Genomic DNA, 21,645 nt, shown 5'->3' on the forward strand with positions numbered 1-21,645 from the left:
ACCTGGGAATAGAGTGATTCATGGGAAGCGGGTGGTATAGCGCCACTTAGCGGAACATGATATCACGAGCAGTTCAGATTCTGATGGGGTATTATCGTTACATACATCAGGTGTGTATATGATGATATTCTTGAAAGGATCGTTTATCCTGCGTTTCTTTTGACCTTACCCTGGCCTAGATGACACCCGTGAGTGGGGAGGGTTTGAATCATGACAGGTACCGTTGGTGACTTGATCGGTTGGTGACCGTATTCTGTTGGTGACTCTGGGTTCCTGTTGGTGACTTGGTTCTGAAGTATGGGTTCCAAATGACTTTGATCTGTGGTTTCTGGTTCCGAATTCATGTCGAAGCTCTGATTCTGTGCCTTGTGATACACAGCCAACCAGTCATGTTTGCATCGTTTGCATCATAGCATGTTTATTTTAAAAAAAATAATGCAAAAAAAAAGAAATGAAAAAAGAAAAGAGAAAAGAAAAAAGCTAATCTCCTCATGCATATCATTTCTCAGGTTCATTCAGGAGTCTGTTCACTATGAGAGATGGCAGCCATTCCAGAGTTGAAGAGGAAGACTTGCACCTACAGTTTTCACCGTGAGCCATTGACATCTTTGGTAGAGTTGAGCAATCTTGTGACCGGCGGTAATTAGAAGGTGTTTGATGACCAGTATGGGGATATTCTGGCACTATTGAAGATGGTGGTAGATCCAGTACCTCTGCAGACTCTCCTACAGTTCTATGATCCAGAGCTCCGTTGCTTCACTTTTCAGGACTATCAGTTGGCGCCCACTCTTGAAGAGTATTCCATTCTGATGAATGTCCCGATCAGATATCAGGTGCCCTTCTTGGATGTGCCAAAGGAGGTTGATTTCAGGGTTGTTGCTAAGACTCTTTATTTGAGTATCAAGGAGGTGAGTGATAATTGGAAATCAAGTGGTGATATTGTGGGTTTGCCTTTGAAGTACTTGGTGAGAATGGATAAGGAGGAAGCAAAGAAAGGAAATTGGGAAGCTTTCAACGCTCAGATGGATATCATGATCTATGGAATTGTGTTGTTCCATAGTATACCTAATTTTGTAGATCTTGCTGCAGTCACTATTTTCATTGGTGGAAACCCGGTTCCTACCTTGTTAGCTGACACTTATTATGCTATACACGGCAGGCATGGTAAGGGTGGAGCTATCAGGTGTTATCTCCCATTGTTACTCAGATGGTTCTTGTCCTTTCTGCCGACCAGTGGACCTTTTGTGGATACTCAGAGCACTCATAAGTGGACTCAGAGGATCATGTCTCTCACATCCTATGATATCAGGTGGCAAGCTTACAGGTTGAATGTGCGCAATGTCATTATGATTTGTGGAGAGTTTCGTAATGTGCCACTCATAGGGACTAAGGGTTGCATCAATTACAATCCGGTTTTTTCTCTCCGTCAGTTGGGGTTTGTTATGAGTGGAAGGCCACTAGATGCTCAGATAGCTGAGAGTTTGTACTTTGAGAAGCGGAGTGACCCAACTAGATTGGAGCAAGTGGGAAGGGCTTGGAAGAACATTGGTGTCAAGGATGAATCTGTGCTAGGGAAGAAGTTCGCAGTTGATATGCCTGCTTACCTTGAGTGGGTCAAGGATAGAGTTGAAACCTTGTTGTTACCATATGATAGGATGGAACCATTGCAAGAACAACCACCTTTGATACATTCTGAGAATGTGCCTGCTGAGTATTACAAACGAGCTTTAATGGAGAATCGCCGGTTGAAAGAGAAGGAACAAGAGATTCAGATGGAGCTTTACAAAGCCAAAGCTGATAAGTTGAACTTAGCTCATAAACTCAAAGGAGTGCAAGGTGAAGATGCTAGCAGATTGAGGAGCAAGAAGAGGTCTTATGAGGAGATAGAGACAATGCTGAATGAAGAACACCATGAGCGTTTGAGGTTGCAAAAAGCGGAAGCTAATTACCAAAAGAAGATACGGGATTTGGAAAAGCAGCTTAGGGACAAAGATGTTCAGTTGAAGAAGGAAGTGGACCTAAGACATGCATCAGAGAGCCAGCTAAGAGAAGAAGTTGTGGAACTCAGGGAGCAACTGAAGGAGAAGCTCACTCCTTTACCTGAGTGTTCAGAGTATGACCTGTTGATAGACCAGTGCCAGTATCTGAAGACTCGCATTCCTGGAGGATGATTTTCTTAGCTTGTGTTGTTGTTTATGTTGAGGATCACCTCCAGGATTGTTGGATGGGATTCATTGTTGTACTCTGATGTTTGGGTCTTTGTTGGAACCATGTTGTATGATCCTTATTTTCTCATGGCTATAGATGAGATTGTTGATGGTTCACTTGTGCTCATCATCCTATATAGATGGTGTCTTTGTTGTGTTGCAGGTTGCCATTTTTCAAAGATGAATTAGGCTCTTGAATGCCTGAGAAATGAGCATATCATATGCATCATGCGCATCATAAGCATCATACACATATCATTCTTGCATTACAGGTGTTCTTGACGAGACTTCTCACTCTGGTTCTTGTCCTAGGCAGGATTGCTGATCGTCGTCCGCACCGCTACGCTACAAGACTGAATCAACAGAGAAGTATGAACCAAGTTCAAGCTGAGTTGGCAGAGATGAGGGCTAACATGGCCCAGTTAATGACCATGATGCAAGGGGTCGTTCAAGGGCAAGAGGAGCTGCGTGCCTTAGCCTAGAGACAGGAAGCTGCGATTCCACCAGTCAACCGTGCTTCACCAGAGGGGGTCCCTGTTAATGACAATGTTGTTGCTGCTACTATTCCCGTCAACAACTATATTGTGGGTGATGAGTTGAGGGGTATCAGAATTAACAGACAACCTATTGCTGCTGAAACTGCTAATGTTAGAGCAACCCGTGCTCTGGTTTGCCATCCTGCTCCGTTGGTAGACAGACAGGAGGACATGTTTACTCTCCTCAGTGAGGATGATGAAGTTGTGAGAACTGAAGAGAGGGATAGGAAGGTTGATGCCCTAGCTGAGAAGATCCGTGCCATGGAGTGTCAGAACTCTTTGGGATTTGACGTAACCAATATGGGACTGGTTGATGGGCTGAGGATCCCTTACAAATTCAAGGCGCCATCCTTTGACAAATATAACGACACTTCTTGTCCTTGCACCCATGTGCAGGCTTATTACAGAAAAATCTCCGCATATATAGATGACGAGAAGATGTGGATGTACTTTTTCCAGGACAGCTTGTCCGGAGCTTCCTTGGACTGGTACATGGAGTTGAAGAGAGAGTCTGTGAGAAGCTGGAAAGATCTGGGTGAAGCCTTCTTGAGGCAGTATAAGCATAATATGGATATGGCTCCGAGCAGAACCCAACTGCAGAGTCTGTTCCAGAAATCTGGTGAAAGTTTCAAGGAGTACGCCCAAAGATGGCGTGAGTTAGCTGCAAGAGTGCAACCTCCTATGTTGGAGAGAGAGCTGACTGACATGTTTATTGGAACACTATAGGGGGTGTTCATGGACCATATGGGAAGCTGCCCGTTCGGTAGCTTTTTTGATGTGGTAATCTGCGGAGAGAGAACTGAGAGCCTTATTAAAGCAGGGAAGATTCAAGACTCGGGTTCTTCATCTTCCAGTTCTAAGAAGCCATTTTCTGGGGCACCCCGAAGGAGGGAGGGGGAGACTAATGTTGTGCAACACAGAAGGAATGTAAACAAAGGATATTATCGTCAGGTTGCTGCTATGACCATCCCAACTCAACCTCAGCAGCAACAACAAAGAGCTCCACAACAACAACAACAACAACAACAGCAACGCCCGTTTCAACCCAGGCAGAGAATGCCCGAGCGTCATTTTGATCTGTTGCCCATGACGTATGTTGAATTGCTTCCTGAACTGCTCAGGTTGAAATTTATTGAGCTTCGTACCATGGCTCCGTTGACAAGGATTCCTGCTGGGTATGACGCCAATCCTCATTGTGATTTTCATTCCGGTGCACCGGGGCATCATATTGAGAATTGTCGGGCTTTCCATCATAAGGTCCAGGATTTGATTGATGCTAAAACAATCAACTTTGCTCCTGTGCCGAATGTTGTGAACAACCCTATGCCTCAACATGGTGGGCCCAGGGTGAACAATGTGGAATATGAGGAGGCTTTGGATTTGGTGGTCAATGTTGATGAGGTTCAGACTTCGATGTTGGTGGTAAAAGAGCGTCTGCTGAAAGGGGGAGTGTTCCCGGGTTGTGATGAAAGCTGTTCAAATTGTGTTGACCAAGAGAATGGCTGCGAAAAGCTGAGGAGAGGTATCCAGGGTTTGATTGATGATGGTTGCCTGCAGTTTTCTCGAGCTATAAAAGATCGTGGAGTGGTATCAACTGTCACCATTTACTTCAAACCGCCTGAGAGTCCTGGACGTGCTCCGAGAACTGTTAATGCACCCGTAACTGTTGGTACCCCTGTAACCATATCTGCACCAGTAACGGTTGGTACTCCTACTACTATTGTTACTTCTAATAGAAGACCTGTTGAGAACAGCAGAGCAGTTCCTTGGAAGTATGATAATGCTTTCCGAAGTAACAGAAGGTCAGGAAGTCAGATCAGACCAGTGAATCAGGCTCCAGTGACAATTGCTGTGCCAAGTAGAACTCCTGTAACTGTTGGTCCGGTCGTGGACAATGTGGGAGGACCTGGAGGTTTCACAAGGAGTGGTCGTCTGTTTGCACCACAGACTTTGAGAGACAACAATGCTGAGGCTCTTGCCAAAGCAAAGGGGAAACAAGTTGTGGTCTAAGAAGGACCTGTGCAGAAGGAAGTGCCTGAGGGTTCCTTTGAGAAATATGTGGAGGAGTTCATAAAGATCATTAAGAAAAGTGATTATAAGATTGTGGACCAGCTGAACCAAACTCCGTCGAAAATTTCTATCCTCTCATTGTTATTGTGTTCTGAGGCACACCGGAACGCCTTGCTGAAGATGTTGAATCTGGCTTACGTACCTCAAGCGATTTCTGTCAATCAACTTGAGGGTGTTATTGCGAATGTGAGTGCAAGGCATGGTTTGGGGTTCACAGACCTAGATCTGACACCTGAAGGTCGCAATCATAACAAAGCCCTACACATCACCATGGAGTGTAAAGACGCAGTGTTGTCGCATGTGTTGGTGGATACTGGCTCCTCGTTGAATGTGTTGCCCAAGAATATTTTGAGCAAGATTGATGTTGAAGGGGTTGTCCTCACCTCGAGTGATCTTGTGGTTCGTGCTTTCGATGGATCCAAGCGATCTGTTTTCGGTGAAGTCACCTTGCCCGTGAAGATAGGCCCGGAAGTGTTTGATATTGTCTTCTATGTGATGGATATTCAGCCAGCATATAGTTGTTTATTGGGGCGTCCCTGGATACATGGGGCTGGAGCAGTGTCGTCAAATCTCCATCAGAAGCTAAAGTATGTTTGGAATGGTCAGGTCGTGACTGTGTGCGGCGAGGAGGACATTCTTGTGAGTCATCTATCTTCCTTCAAGTATGTGGAGATGGATTGCGAGATTCATGAAACGCTGTGCCAGGCTTTTGAGACCATTGACATTGAGAGGGTGGCTTTTGCTGAGCAGAAGAAGCCAAGTGCCTCAATTGCATCATACAAGCAGGCTGTGGAGGTTGTTAATTCTGGCAAGGCAGAAGGCTGGGGCAAGATGGTTGATCTGCCCGTGAAAGAAGACAAGTTCGGTATTGGTTACCAACCGCTTCTGTCAGAGCAGGGTGTTCACCTTCACCAGCGCTGGGTTGATGAATCATGGTGACGTCTTTGCAACCAGTAGTGAAGACGGTGATAGTGATTATGATGTGGACAACTGGGTGCGCCCGTGTGCTCCAGGGGAGATGGTGAATAATTGGACAGCCGAAGAAATGGTCCAAGTTACTCTTCAGACAGAGTAATTTTCTTTTGTTTTTCATTCTACACAAAACCCTATGCTCTGCTCGGGGCGTAGTGGTTCATTGTAGGGCCTCATCATGTTTTCAATGATTATCATTAATAAAGGACGTTTTGCAATCAAATTTGTGCTCACTGTCTTTCTGTTTTTATTTTCATTTTTCAAAACGATAAAAATGGCAATATTTTTTTGTTTTTTGTGACTTTCTTGAACTCTTTTCTAAAATAAAGCATTAAACATGCAGAATCGATCTCGCGAACTCCACTAAAAACAGTTCTGTTATGGCTCAGTATGATTTCGATAATCCCATCTACCAAGCCGAAGAGGAGGGTGAGGAAGATTGTGAACTCCCCAAAGAATTGGTCAGATTATTGAAACAGGAGGAAAGGGTCATCCAACCTCACCAGGAAGAGTTGGAGATTATTAACCTTGGTACTGAGGACGCCAAAAAAGAGATCAAGATCGGGGCTGCTTTGAAGGAAGATGTCAAGAGAGGGCTGATTGAGATGCTGAGAGAATATGTGGAAATCTTCGCATGGTCGTATCAAGATATGCCTGGGTTGGATATAAATATTGTGGTGCACAGGCTACCTCTCAGAGAAGATTGTCCCTCGGTAAAGCAGAAGCTTCGTAGAACTAGCCCTGATATGGCTGTCAAAATTAAAGAGGAAGTTCAGAAGCAGTTGGATGCGGGTTTTTTGGCAGTTACCAATTATCCCCCGTGGGTGGCCAACATCGTTCCTGTGCCGAAGAAGGATGGTAAACTCAGGATGTGTGTCGATTACCGAGATCTAAACAGAGCCAGTCCGAAAGATGACTTCCCATTACCTCACATTGATGTATTGGTTGATAACACGGCTCAATCCTCAGTTTTCTCTTTCATGGATGGATTTTCTGGCTATAATCAGATCACGATGGCGCCAGAAGACATGGAAAAGACGACATTCATTACACCTTGGGGCACATTCTGCTATAAGGTGATGCCATTTGGGCTGAAGAATGTCGGTGCTACCTATCAGAGGGCTATGACGACTCTCTTTCATGACATGATGCACAAAGAAATTGAAGTGTACGTGGATGATATGATTGTGAAGTCTCAGACAGAAGAGGAGCACCTGGTAAACTTGCAGAAGTTGTTCGATAAACTGAGAAAGTTCAAACTGAGGCTGAATCCAAACAAGTGTATGTTTGGGGTGAGATCCGGGAAGCTGTTAGGTTTCATTGTCAGTGAGAAAGGGATTGAGGTTGATCCAGAGAAAGTAAAAGCTATTCAAGAGATGCCTGAATCGAGAACTGAAAAGCAGGTTCGTGGGTTTTTAGGGAGATTGAACTACATTGCACGGTTCGTATCTCACCTAACTGCCACGTGTGAACCGATTTTCAAATTGCTAAGAAAAGATCAAGCAATCAGGTGGAATGATGATTGTCAAAAAGCTTTTGATAAGATAAAAGAGTATTTGCAGAAACCTCCAATCCTTATACCTCCAGTTCCTGGGAGGCCTCTGATAATGTACCTTTCAGTGACTGAGAACCCGATGGGGTGTGTATTGGGACAGCATGACGAGTCTGGTCGAAAAGAGCATGCTATATACTACCTTAGCAAAAAGTTTACCGACTGTGAAATAAGATATTCGCAGCTCGAGAAAACTTGTTGTGCTTTGGCCTGGGCTGCTCGCCGACTGAGACAGTATATGTTGAACCATACTACCTTGTTGATTTCTAAGATGGATCCAGTGAAATACATCTTTGAGAAGCCGGCTCTCACCGGACGTGTGGCTCGTTGGCAGATGATTCTAACTGAGTATGATATCCAGTATACGTCGCAGAAGGCTATCAAGGGTAGTATTCTGTCTGACTACCTTGCCGAGCAACCGATCGATGATTATCAGCCGATGATGTTTGAATTCCCTGATGAAGACATCATGTATCTAAAGATGAAAGATTGCGAAGAGCCTCTTGTCGAGGAAGGACCGGATCCTGATGACAAGTGGACACTGATGTTTGATGGGGCTGTGAATGTGAACGGAAACGGTGTTGGGGAAGTGCTTATCAATCCTAAAGGTGCACACTTACCTTTTTCTGCCAGATTGACCTTTGAAGTAACCAACAACGAGGCTGAGTACGAAGCTTGTATCATGGGGATTGAAGAAGCCATCGATCTAAGGATCAAAACTCTGAACATATATGGAGATTCCGCTCTAGTGATTAACCAAGTCAATGGAGATTGGAATATTCATCAGCCGCATTTGATTCCTTATCGAGACTACACCAGAAGGATCCTGACTTTCTTCAAGATAGTGAGGTTGTATCATGTACCCCGAGATAAAAATCAGATGGCCGATGCCTTGGATACTTTGTCGTCTATGTTCAAAGTCCATTGGCATAATCATGTGCCACACGTTGCGGTGAATCGACTCGAGAGGCCTGCGTATGTGTTTGTAGCCGAGTCTGTTGTTGATGAGAAGCCGTGGTACCATGATATTAAGAATTTCCTCAAAAGCCAGGAGTATCCTGAAGGAGCGTCAAAGAATGACAAGAAAACCCTAAGAAGGCAAGCTGGAAGCTTTTATTTGAATCAGGATGATGTGTTGTACAAGAGGAACTTCGACATGGTTCTGCTCAGATGCGTGGATAGACGCGAAGCAGACATGTTGATGCAGGAAGTACATGAGGGATCCTTCGGTACCCACGTTGGTGGTCATGCAATGGCCAAGAAGTTGTTGAGAGCCGGTTATTATTGGATGACCATGGAATCCGATTGTTTCAAATACGCTCGGAAGTGCCATAAGTGTCAGATTTATGCAGATAAAGTGCATGTACCCCCAAGCCCTCTGAATGTCATGAATTCGCCTTGGCCATTCGCGATGTGGGGCATCGATATGATTGGGAAGATTGAACCTACTACTTCTAATGGACATCGCTTCATCCTGGTCACGATTGATTACTTCACCAAGTGGGTGGAAGCAGCTTCCTATGCTAACGTCACCAAGCAAGTGGTTGCCCGATTCATTAAGAAGGAGATTATCTGTCGTTATGGGGTTCCTGAGAGAATCATCACTAACAATGGTTCGAATCTCAATAACAAGATGATGAAAGAGCTTTGCAAGGATTTTAAGATTGAACATCATAATTCTTCTCCTTACAGACCAAAGATGAATGGTGTTGTAGAGGCGGCAAAAAAGAATATTAAGAAGATTGTGCAGAAGATGGTCGTGACGTACAAGGATTGGCATGAGATGCTTCCTTTCGCTTTGCATGGGTACCGTACCTCAGTACGTATGTCGACCGGGGCAACCCCTTACTCCCTTGTGTATGGTATGGAGGCAGTCCTACCTGTTGAAGTGGAGATTCCTTCTCTGAGAGTCCTGCTGGATGTCAAGCTAGATGAAGCTGAGTGGATTCGAACAAGGTTTAATGAGTTGAGCCTTATCGAAGAGAGGCGATTAGCAACTGTATGCCATGGGCAGCTGTATCAGAGAAGGATGAAGAAGGCTTTTGATCAGAAAGTGCATCCTCGAAGCTATCAGACAGGTGATTTAGTTTTGAAGAGGATCCTTCCTCCCGGTACAGATAACAGGGGAAAGTGGACTCCGAATTATGAAGGTCCATATGTTGTTAAGAAGGTATTCTCCGGTGGAGCCTTGATGCTTACAACTATGGATGGTGAGGATTTTCCGTCCCCTGTGAACTCAGATGTAGTTAAAAAATACTTCACATAAATTGACCCGCTGGACAAAAAGAATAAAAAAGTCCAGGCAAAAAAGGGCATCCCGGCGAACCGAGGAAAAAAAGAAAAGGTTCGGGCAAAAGTTAGGGATAAAGAATGAAAAGAATATGTACACTCGGTAAGTCGAAAACCCGCAAGGGCGACTTAGGCAAAAATGGGTATCCCGGTGGATTGAAAACCCGAAAGGGCGATCCAGGAAAAAGAGGGATTAAAGCGAAGGCTACAGTCTGAGTTCTCTGTACTTCATCGCGCTTCATCGTCTACCATCTCGAAGGATATGACCGGTCCAATCGTTCTTCTCAGAAAGCAAGGAATCTGGGGGAAATTGAGGATCTGTAAGTCATAACAGAATTGGGAAATAGTGGATGCCGTGTTCACATTGCCATTAGGGTAGATTTTCCTTTTGTGCGCAATTACCTCTTCCTAGGAATTGCTTCCTGATGTATTTGCCTTTTCAGGCCCATTTTCAATCAATAAAAAGTCGTTATTCAGTTAAATTGCTCTCTTGTTTTTATTTTTACTGTTTTGTTTGCAAAAACGTCCGAATTTTTGATAAACATTGCATCTAAAAACATGAAGGCTAGACAATAACGTGCAGAAAGATAAACATTTGAAAATCATTTTGAATGTTGATTACACCTGGGTGTATCTTGTCCATACAATCCCCTGGGGCATGTATGTCTTGCTGTTTTGCAGGTTATTATCTTTGATTGCTGGTTAGAGCAGATGAGCCCAGTTTATTCAAAGAAGTTTCAACACTGCCCGGTGGTGTGAGAAGTTGGGTTGTCTAAAGCAAGTCCAGAACTGGTCTCCCCAGCGAGTCCAAGATCAGTGTTGTCTCGGCGGTTAGGCCTGGAGTTGATTGCAATTCCCGCGGGTTAAGGATGTTTGTATTCCCCAGCAGGTTCAAAGGCTACCCTATCCCCAGCTAGTCTGAAGACTGTTAGTCCCCACTAAGTCTGAAGGTTGCTATTTCCCCAGCGGTGGTGCCTGTGGGTAGTTTTGTTCCTCAGCAGTCGGGTTCGAAGTACTGTAATCCCCAGCAGGGTCGTGAATGCCTTTCCCCAGCAGGGTTGTGATTGTTTTCCCCTAGCAAGTCTCCCCAGCAGAGGTTTGCGTTGATGATTTTCCCCAGCGCAGTCCCCCAAGCGGATCAAGTTCGGTGGAAGTTATCCCCAGTAGAGTTTATCCTGCCCGTGGGTTGGTAGTTTCCCCAGTGGAGGTGAGCATTGGTTGTTTCCCCTAGCGGAGTCTCCAAGTGGATTGGATTCAGCGGAAGTTATCCCCGGTGGGATTATTCTTTCCCGGCAGCAGTGTTATTCCCCAGCACGTTTGAGGAGGGTGTGTTCCCCAGCCAGAGATTCCCCAGTTGAGGTGGTTCCTCTACCACGCCCAGAGTTTCAGATCAGCAAGCACCCCCAGCAGTGCGTCTCCCCACGGAGTTGGAGGATCAAATCAGAATTGTGTGCTCAGCAGAGCGACCAGTTCTCCCCGACAGGAGTTTTCTTCATTTGCATCTTGCATGTAGTAATCATTGCATCCTCAAATCGCGTAGCATTTCCATTCAATATGGAGCATTACGCCATAGAAAAGCTCAAACATATGCATACATGTGTTAAACCAGATTGGACCATATTCCCAACAGAGGTGGATCATTTTTCAACATCTGAATAGCACATTTGCAACGGTTGCTCCTGTCAGCATTCAAGATTGATAATCCCCCAGAGAGGTTTATTTCCTCACCCGCTAGTGAAAGGAAAGCTTGACTCCCCAGAGTAGTCCTCGGCAAGTGTCTGGCCTTGTCTTGACATATGTAGATGTCATCCTTGTGATACCAGTGGGTGTCGTGTTGATCCCCGTATGGGTCCTTCTTTTTTGGTGTCTATAGACATCATCTTTCGATGTCCGTAACGTCGAGTCTTCCTATTCGTCCATTGACGTCTAGTCGTGGTTTCTTTCTCCCATTCATCCGTTGATGTCTAGTCGAGTTTTTCCTATTCGTCCGTTGGCGTCTAGTCGTGGTTTCTTTTCCCATTCATCGTCTTTCGATGTCTGGTCGTGGTTTCTTTCTCCCATTCATCTGTTGATGTCTGGTCGAGTCTTTCCTATTCGTCCGTTGACGTCTAGTCCTGGTTTCTCTTCCCATTCATCGTCTTTCGATGTCTGGTCGTGGTTTCTCTTTATTCTCATTCGTCCGTTGACGTCTAGTCGTGGTTTCTTTTCCCATTCATCGTCTTTCGATGTCTGGTCGTGGTTTCTCTTTATTCCTATTCGTCCTTTGGAGTCTAGTCGTGGTTTCTCTTCCCATTCATCGTCTTTCGATGTCTGGTCGTGGTTTCTTTCTCCCATTCATCCGTTGATGTCTGGTTGAGTCTTTCCTATTCGTCCGTTGACGTCTAGTCGTGGTTCCTTTCTCCCATTCATCCGTTGATGTATGGTTGAGCTATTCCTATTCGTCCGTTGACGTCTAGTCGTGTTTTCTCTTCCCATTCATCATCTTCCGATGTCTGGTCGTGGTTTCTTTCTCCCATTCATCCGTTGATGTCTGGTTGAGTCCTTCCTATTCGTCCGTTGGCGTCTAGTCGTGGTTTCTCTTCCCATTCATCGTCTTTCGATGTCTGGTCGTGGTTTCTTTCTCCCATTTATCCGTTGATGTCTGGTCGAGTCTTTCCTATTCGTCTGTTGACGTCTAGTCGTGGTTTCTCTTCCCATTCATCGTCTTTCGATGTCTGGTCGTGGTTTCTTTATTCCTAGTCATCCGTTGGCGTCTAGTCGTGGTTTCTCTTCCTATTCATCGTCTTTCGATGTCTAGTCGTGGTTTCTTTATTCCTATTCATCCGTTGACGTCTAGTCGTGGTTCCTTTCTCCCATTCATCCGTTGATGTCTGGTTGAGCTTTTCCTATTCGTCCTTTGGGGTCTATCGTGGTTTCTTTATTCCTAGTCGTCCGTTGGCGTCTAGTCGTGGTTTCTCTTCCCATTCATCGTCTTTCGATGTCTGGTCGTGGTTCCTTTCTCCCATTCATCCGTTGATGTCTGGTTGAGTCTTTCCTATTCGTCCTTTGGCGTCTAGTCGTGGTTTCTTTTTCCTATTCGTCCGTTGACGTCTAGTCGTGGTTTCTCTTCCCATTCATTGTCTTTCGATGTCTGGTCGTGGTTCCTTTCTCCCATTCATCCGTTGATGTCTGGTCAAGTCTTTCCTATTCGTCCTTTGACGTCTAGTCGTGGTTTCTCTTTCTCCTATTCGTCCTTTGACGTCTAGTCGTGGTTTCTCTTTCTCCTATTCGTCCTTTGGCGTCTAGTCGTGGTTTCTCTTCCCATTCATCGTCTTTCGATGTCTGGTCGTGGTTTCTTTCTCCCATTCATCCGTTGATGTCTGGTTGAGTCTTTCCTATTCGTCCTTTGACGTCTAGTCGTGGTTTCTCTTCCCATTCATCGTCTTTCGATGATTGGTCGTGGTTTCTTTCTCCCATTCATCCGTTGATGTCTGGTTGAGTCTTTCCTATTCGTCCTTTGACGTCTAGTCGTGGTTTCTCTTTCTCCTATTCGTCCTTTGACGTCTAGTCGTGGTTTATTTTCCATTCATCGTCTTTCGATGTCTGGCCGTGGTTCCTTTCTCCCATTTATCCGTTGATGTCTGGTCGAGTTCTTCCTATTCGTCAGTTGGCATCTAGTTGTGGTTTCTTTTCCCATTCATCGTCTTTCGATGTCTGGTCGTGGTTTATTTCTCCCATGCATCCGTTGATGTCTGGTCGAGTTTTTCCTATTCGTCCGTTGGCGTCTAGTCGTGGTTTCTATTCCCATTCATCTGGTGATGTATGGTAGTGGTTTCTGGCTCCGATAAATATCAAAATCCCCAGTAGAGTCGTTGGTAAACGTCTTGTCTGGTCCAATGATAAAAATCAAATCCCCAGTGGAAGTTGCCATTGGTGAACATTCTTTTCTTTGATCATCCCCCGCAGAGTGCAAATTTCTACGGTTCTTTGGTATTCAATCCCTGTGTACCTTGAAGGTCTGACAGTCGTTGCTCTCATCTGTTCAGGTTCCCAGTTGATTGAATAGGGGCAGCTGTAGCACCTAAAATTTGCACCCCCCATTCATGCATTCATTTCATTTTTTTAGGTCATTTGACATCACATTAACATTGCATTAGCATTGCATAGCACCTTGCATCTTATCAGTCAAGACTGGTATCAGGAGAATTCATCTGTGCAAAAGAGCAAAGCATTTCCATGAGAAGAAGGCCCTATGGGTGTTCCAATGAGCTTATGTGAACCCAAGGTTCATTTTGAAGCAACTTGACCAGGTGTTAGAGGCTCAAAGTCCACAGTGCATGTTCAGGGCATCTGGGGGCCATATAAGTTAACTGCAAGTCAACTGAGGGCTAGGAAGTGGAGAAATGGTTTGAGACACTTCATTCATGTCCCAAAGAGGTTTATTCATCATGACAAGTGTCTACATTGAAGATTTTGAAGCCAGATCAAAAGTTTCCCAAAATGGAAAGTGACTTGTAATTTCAAGTTTCCAAAAATGGCAAGTTTTTGGACCAACTTCAACTCAACTTTCCAACATCAAAGAAGCTTCGAATGAATTTTTGTCCAACATGAAAGTTTAAGATCTTTCTCTCCCATTTCCAAAAGGTCCAAGATCATGAGCATATGATGAATGGTTGAGGAGATATGATCAAATCATTGCCAAGTGTGCATGGAACTTCAAAAGGACATAACTTTTGACTCATAACTCCAAATTGAGTGCTCCTTTTTGCATAATTCTTCTCATGACATGAACTTTCCAAATCCATCAAGGCATTGCATGAAATTTTGTCATATAATCATTTGCTTATTCATGTGATTTTTGGAGGGAAAATCATGAATTCAAAATTGGTGCATCATATGGACTTTTTAACCATTCCAACATGTTTATAAGAGGATTTTAAGTGAAATTGCATGGCCATTGTTACTGTTCACGTGGGATTGCATGCATGGGGTGAAAAAACCAAATTTTGCACAACACCTCTTTTCTCATTAAAATGTAATTAGCCAAACCTAAGCATGATTCGGAAATGGATTAACATGTCATATAAATAGCTAATCATAACAGAATTTTCAGAATTCACCATTTCTAGATCTAAATTCTCTTTCCCTCCAAATTCTTCTCTCCATCAAAATTCAAATTTCTTCCACATAAGCCTTCAATTTTCTTCCATATTCTAGTTCTCTGGTGTTGAGTTAGTATAGATCAAGCCTTGGATCATCAAATTTGGACCAGAATCGTGTGGTGCAAGCTCAAGAACACAAGCATGGAAGTTCAGATTTGAGTAAGATCTAAGCAGTTACAAGCCTTAATTCATTCATCAATCTTCATAACAGTGATAGAGGAGTGGATTGGAAGCTTGCCAGGCCTTGAAACTGCAGATTCCAGAAGTTGATCTTCAAGAGGTAGGTTTTTCGAAGCTCCTCATTCTCAAAACTATTGCCATGATAATGTAGATCTCATGTTGCTGATTAATCTGATATAAAATTCGTGTGAAATGGTTGAGTATTAGCAGAGATATGCTTGATTGAAGTTTTGTGCATCAAAATGTTTTTGCTCGAATCTCAATCCATGGCTTGTTTGGCTAAAATGTTGATTGATCTGTAACCTACGTTGCATAAGCTTTCGATCCATATAAGTATTGCATGATTCTGCAAAATTTTGTTTGGAGGTGGTTACTGTTCACCACCGTCTCAAGGTAGGAGACAGTGGTTTCCACCATGCGCCACCGTGAGTCCTGAGCTAGGGTTCATGACTGAAGAACACTCTGCAGGCGCTGTTTGATCCATGTTTCTCCCTTCGATTCCCATGGAGTGTGTTTCTGTCATTTCTTTTTCATTTTAATTCCCTGGCCTTGAAACGACGTCATTTCAGGCAGCGCACGCATCCTCTCTTCGATCCTGGCCTGTGACATTTTCCAATTTTCCAATTCATTTCATTATTTCTTCATGTTTTGCAATGTTTATTTCATTTTATTTCATGTACTTCAAAAAATCATAACTAATTGAATAATGATCCAATTAATTCCCAACTTTTTTCTACTTGTTCATGTGGGTGTCTAGAATTTTATGGTGTTGATTTTAGGATTTTATCATTTCTGGAAATTAAAATGTGCTTGATCCTTTGAACATGTGTACATTTGGACATTGCTTCATTCAAACTAATGTGAAATGCTCAATAATGATCCAATTGCCATGAAATTTTGTATGCTGATTCTCAACATGTTGTGTGATTTTTGAGGCTTGGTTGTGCATTTTTAGCCTTTGTCATTTCTGTTTTAGGCACATGCTAATATGGTGTGACAATGTGTGTCACACAATTTGATATTGATCTTCTTCATTTTCATTGCCTTGCCAATTGATCTCTGTTGATTCTAATTTTTGGCATGATGATGGTATTGGACATGTGGTGTGCACATAAAAATTTCCAGAATTGTTTGAGTCATTTCTGTTTTAATATGGAATTTTAATTCTTGATGGTCAATTGTATGCACCTTTTGCTTGCCTTGCCTTCTCTTGGTTGAATGATGACCTTGCTTAATGCTTTTGACTTGGCCTTTTTTAGGACATGTTCATGATAGATTAAATGTGCTACATGTTGAGAATTGGTTGTTGTTTTGACTTTTTGCCTTACCTTTGACCCTAGCCTTGGTGCTAGTGGTTTGTACTCGTCTTTTGAGTTGTGCATTTCAGGTTTAAGCTTCTAGCCTTAATGGTTGATGTTGATATCATAAATTGAGATGCAAAATGCTTTTGTCCACTAACCCTTGCTGCTTGTAGGCCATTTGAGATGATGAAACAATTTGAATGCTTGCACATAAAGCTTGCTTGTTGTGTATATTGGGAACCACTGTTTTTTGTCTGATTGATAGTTTGTCTGAACACTATACTGATTGTTTGGTTGTTTACACAGGTACTTTAGCCGCTTTAACTCATTGTTTGAGTTGCTTTGCTTGTGGTTGGCATACCACCTAGGTAACTTCCTATTCTCCATGTAGTCTGGAAGACCTGTCATGTTATTTTGGCAGGCACCTGTCTGAAGCCCTCCTTAAGAGGCAATGTTTGTGCTTGTTTATCTTTGTGCCTTATACAGGTAAAGACCTCCTAAGTGAAGAGGCACTGGCAGATAAAAGGGATGTGCAATCCATCCCCTGCTATTCAGTTGAGTCCTTCATATTGCTCGCACTACGTGCTGATGCATTTTGAAAAACACCCAAGATCCTTGTATATAGGTTCAGTCATGTGGAGTAGAGTTCCTCATTCTGGACTCCCACGCCTTCATTGATTGAAGCTCACCCAGGCCCGGGTTAAGAGCTATGAGGTCTTACCCTCATCTCCCATTTCATCTGCTCACCCTGACGGTCAATGTCAGTGGTTAAGAGCCTCAGATACCCTTTCTAGTTGGCTTGTTTGTCGAGGTTGATATGACCCCTTGACTAAAGCCCAGCCTTGTATGAGCCACTTGTTTGCATATAGCGTGTGATACTTGTTCATCCGTGATTGCTTATTTGTTGTTTAGGCTAGCTTGCTTCCTGTGCGAGTTAGGATTAGAGACTTCAACATAGGGATCGTTTGCATGACAACTTCTAGGCTCGAGTCTCCCTAGTGGTCTGTTATCTCCCTAGTCTCTGGTTAGGATAGAAGTTTTTCCCTGTTAAGGGGAATTACGTCGCCCTGATCCTCATACCAGATAAGGTACGTAGGCAGGAGATGAGCTGATCTCTCCGGGCGCCCTTTTTCTTTTTCACCCTCTTGTTTGTGTGGAGTCTGACATAAGTCCAGCGATTGGAAGTCGGTTTCCTGGGTGTGTTTGTTTGTTTGGAGTCTGACGTAAGTCCAGCGATTGGCAGTCGGTTTCCTGTGTGTGTTTGTTTGTTCGGAGTTTGACGTAAGTCCAGCGATTGGCAGTCGATTTCCTGATTGTGTTTGTTTGTTTGGAGTCTGACGTAAGTCCAGCGATTGGCAGTCGGTTTCCTGTTTGTGTTTGTTTGTTTGGAGTCGGACGTAAATCCAGCGATTGGCAGTCGGTTTCCTGTTTGTGTTTTGTTTGGTGTGCGTTAGCCGAGCTACGAGTGCTCTGATTCTTACTCTGGTTAGAGAAGATACGTATGCATAGGATGCGATATCCTAGCGAGCACGTTTCCCGTTATCCCCGAACTACGTCGACTCTGATGTTTGTGTCTGACAAACTACGTAAGCCCAGGATGCGATATCCTGCCGAGTCCGCTTCTTCCGTCTTTCATCTGTGTTTCTATCCCATTTTTGTGCAGTTCTTGAGCAGTTACTTAGCAACCTTTCTTCTTTTCTTTCGGAGCGTGGATCCCGTCGAGTACGACGGATGCGTAGGGGTGCTAATACCTTCCCTTCGCATAACCGACTCCCGATCCTATCAATCTCTGGTCGTAAGACCATTCCCTTTCCAGGTTTACTTCGAGCTTTTCCTTTCTCTCTTTTGGGATAAATAACGCACGGTGGCGGCTCTGTGTCTTTTCCCGCCGGTTTTTCGCGTAATGTGACAGGTACCTATAGCTTGCCTATAAATAGAGCATTGTGTTCCACCATTTTCCCAAGCTTTGCAGCCACAAAATCCATGCTGAAATCACTCACGAACAAGCTTCAAAACAGAGTATTCAGTTAGAACCTTTGAGCCACTTTCAACACAACCTGAGCATCCAAACACCTTCCCTGACTTCCTTGAAGCTAACCAGACCAAGAGAACTATTCAAACCCACCTCACCTGAGCTCCCCTAACTCGTCGGAATATGCAACTGTCACCGTTTTTGGAAAGGTAGAAAACATCATCATTTCACTTGAAACAAGTTACCACTATGCTTGTTGTGCTCCACTGATCATTAACCCTATGTTTTGAGATTCTATTGCTTTACCGTTGCTATTTAATTTTTGATTTTCTTAGGTTTTTTATTCTTAATTATGTAAGTTGAAATTCTCCACGCTCAGGTTGAATCAATGGATTCTAAGCATGGAGGAAGCACCAGTGAGCCAAGATGAATTCAAATGACACTTGTTTGTACATTCAAATGGTGAGATGGTGAGATGTTGAGATTCGATTTTCACATGTTTGGAGGTTGAAGACAAAGTCTTTGTGACTCAGCTCCCTCCATTTTTCAATTGAATTCAAATACTTTTACATGGCGCACACTGATTGGTTGTTTTGAGTGATGTGGCTCATTAACGTTCACATGTAATCTGGTCAAAATGTGCGTGCCTTGGTCCTCTCGATTTGGGCCTTTCCTTTAACTTACTTTTTAAGTAGTCTAATCCAATGGTGGGAATTGGTCTTCCACATAGCACATTTGGGCCATCAGATCAGATCAAATCTGATCATTGGATAGACCACACATTGACTCCCTTGGTCAACTCATATGTGGTTTTGGGCCTCAACGCCATTGGCTTGTCCCATTTTCTTTTTGGGCTCCTCTTTTCCAGATTGCACCCCTATTTTATTTATTATTTGATTTTCTTTTATTTTCTTTTAATTGTTTTAATTTCTGATTTTTTAAATTTGTATTTCAACTATAAATCTTGATTTTATTTTTCATCAATTTTAATTTTGCAAAATAATAATTAAAATATTATTTTACAATTTTAATTGATTTTATTACATTTTAATTGATTTAATTTGCAATTAATTTCTATAATTATATTTGCAAATTAATTTTTGATTAAAATGTATATTTTAATTCAAGCATTTTTACACTTTTATTTTGCAATTTAATTTCCATATTACTTTGCAATTTAAATGTGATTTTTACTTTACATTTTATTGACTATTTTAATTTGAAATTTAATAGTTAATATTAATATTTAAAATTAATTTCTCTTTGCATTTTGGTCTTTTATCAAATCCCATTTTTCTTTCTATATTGCAATTTAAACCTTGTATTACTTCGCAATTAATTTTGGTTTTGTTCCTTCATCTTATTAATAGTATAATAGTTTATTTATTTGAACTCTGATGATCCATTCTATTGCACCAACTCCATCCTACCTAACTACTAACTTCTATCCCCTTGTTACATTTTAATTTGTTTTCACTGTTTTATGATTGCTTAGGTGATAAGATCTTCCATACTTCAAATCATTGATAGATGGACGTTTCGATTGATTCAATCTTCTTTGATTCAAACATGTTGATAAATGATCATTGAATCATTTTTGACACTTTGAATCAATGATATGTTATCCCTTAATGCGCTATATTTTGAGTCCTTTGACTTATGGATATAGAACCCTTAGGGATTACCTTTTGTAACCTGACTTCTAGCCTCTAACTTTTACCTTTCGTCATCTATATTTTGCTATTTACTTTATGCATTATAACCATCATCTAGATCATCATCTACTTCATCATTCTCATCTATCTCATCTTCGTGCATCTTTATTTATGCTTTAGCTATTTTGTTTTACTTCTTGTTATCTAATCCATTGAAAAAGAACAAAAACATGATAAAATGAAAAGACCAAATGATGTATCATTTGTGACCTAATGTTGGACTTAGAGGACTTGTTAGGACCCTTGAATTTGGACCTTGAGATTATGATACTTGACCTATTGCTTTGATTTGGAGTTTCATCACAGACTTGCAATCTTTTATTTCAAGAATGACATTAATGACACTACCCTACAGAGACATGTTTTAAGTCCATTATCCACTTGTTAGCTTAGACCACTTTGCACACACAAGGCTTTATCTTGGACTACCTTACAATGAGACCCTTTATTTCTCTTATTAGTTCCCTTGTAATTTTCCATGTACCCCTCTTCCTTTGGTTGTACTTTTCTTCTTTGTTTTCCTTTTGATCTTGTAGGAGTTAGGTCAACCTCACCACTTCAAAATAATAAGCAAAACCCTTGATCCAACATTAAATGACTTTTTTCCAAACAAAACTAAAAAAGTAATAAACTACGATTAGGATTGCGTACTCCATGTAGTAGTGCAATTCAAATCAACCACCTTTTCATAAAAAATCCTAAAAACAACATCAACCCATCAAACTATATTTTGCGCCTTATGGCAATATTTCGAAAATCCCTTTTCAAGTTAAAAACAACCAATAAACAATCAATTTTTACTCCAAACTACGGAGCTCTGATTCTTCATTTCACGATGATGATACGTAAACACAATGGCCCCAATCCTTGGTGAGCATACTAATAAAAAAACCAAACATTTTCCCTTTTAGCAAGTAAACTTTTAGACAACGACACCCATTCGTGTAGACAACCTGGATGGTTCCCATCGAGTACGATGGATGTGAGGGATGCTAATACCTTTCCCTCATATAACCGGCTTCTGAACCCTACTTTTGGTTACGAGACTAAATTTCTTTTCTTTAGGGGGGTTTATCGATATTTTCCCTTTCCTCCTTTGGAAAAAATAAAATCTGGTGGCGACTTTGTGTTGTAGTCAGTTGTTGTTTTTTGCATAGCGACAACTGACGACTCTTCTGGGGATCGAACCCAGAATATCTAGTTTCCCTAAGCAAGTCAAGCCTAGTCTAGATTTCCTATTGCATGTTTGGGTGTTTATATTTTGCTTTATCTTGCTATCTTTTGTTCTCTTTTTCTATTATTATTATTACCTCATCTTCTACATGGCTTTTTGGTGCTAGCGGTTGGATGAGTACCTTGATCAAAAACCTTGAGGGAAAGACTCTCTACCCGAGTCTAGAGTACAAACATAAGGTAGGATAATGGTTGAGTAGTGAGGGTCCCTGAGATGTAGTTCTCGTAAGGGTTCACACGAGAACCTCACTTAGAGTTGATCCTTTAAAAATATTGTCGCCCGACATGTAGTTGTTGTAAGCTTCAATGTTTTTATGAGGATCCTTGACTCTAAGAACCTTTATAGAACCTTTAACCCTTTAGACTTCTAAGACGATGGTTGTGTAGTATGGGTCCCCGAGATGTAGTTCTCGTAGGGGTCAGTATGAACCTCACTTAGAATAGATTCTCTTGAGGGAGTTGACGCCCGACATGTAG

This window comes from Lathyrus oleraceus, chromosome 3, assembly GCF_024323335.1.
Source record: "Lathyrus oleraceus cultivar Zhongwan6 chromosome 3, CAAS_Psat_ZW6_1.0, whole genome shotgun sequence".
Lineage (NCBI taxonomy): Eukaryota > Viridiplantae > Streptophyta > Magnoliopsida > Fabales > Fabaceae > Lathyrus > Lathyrus oleraceus.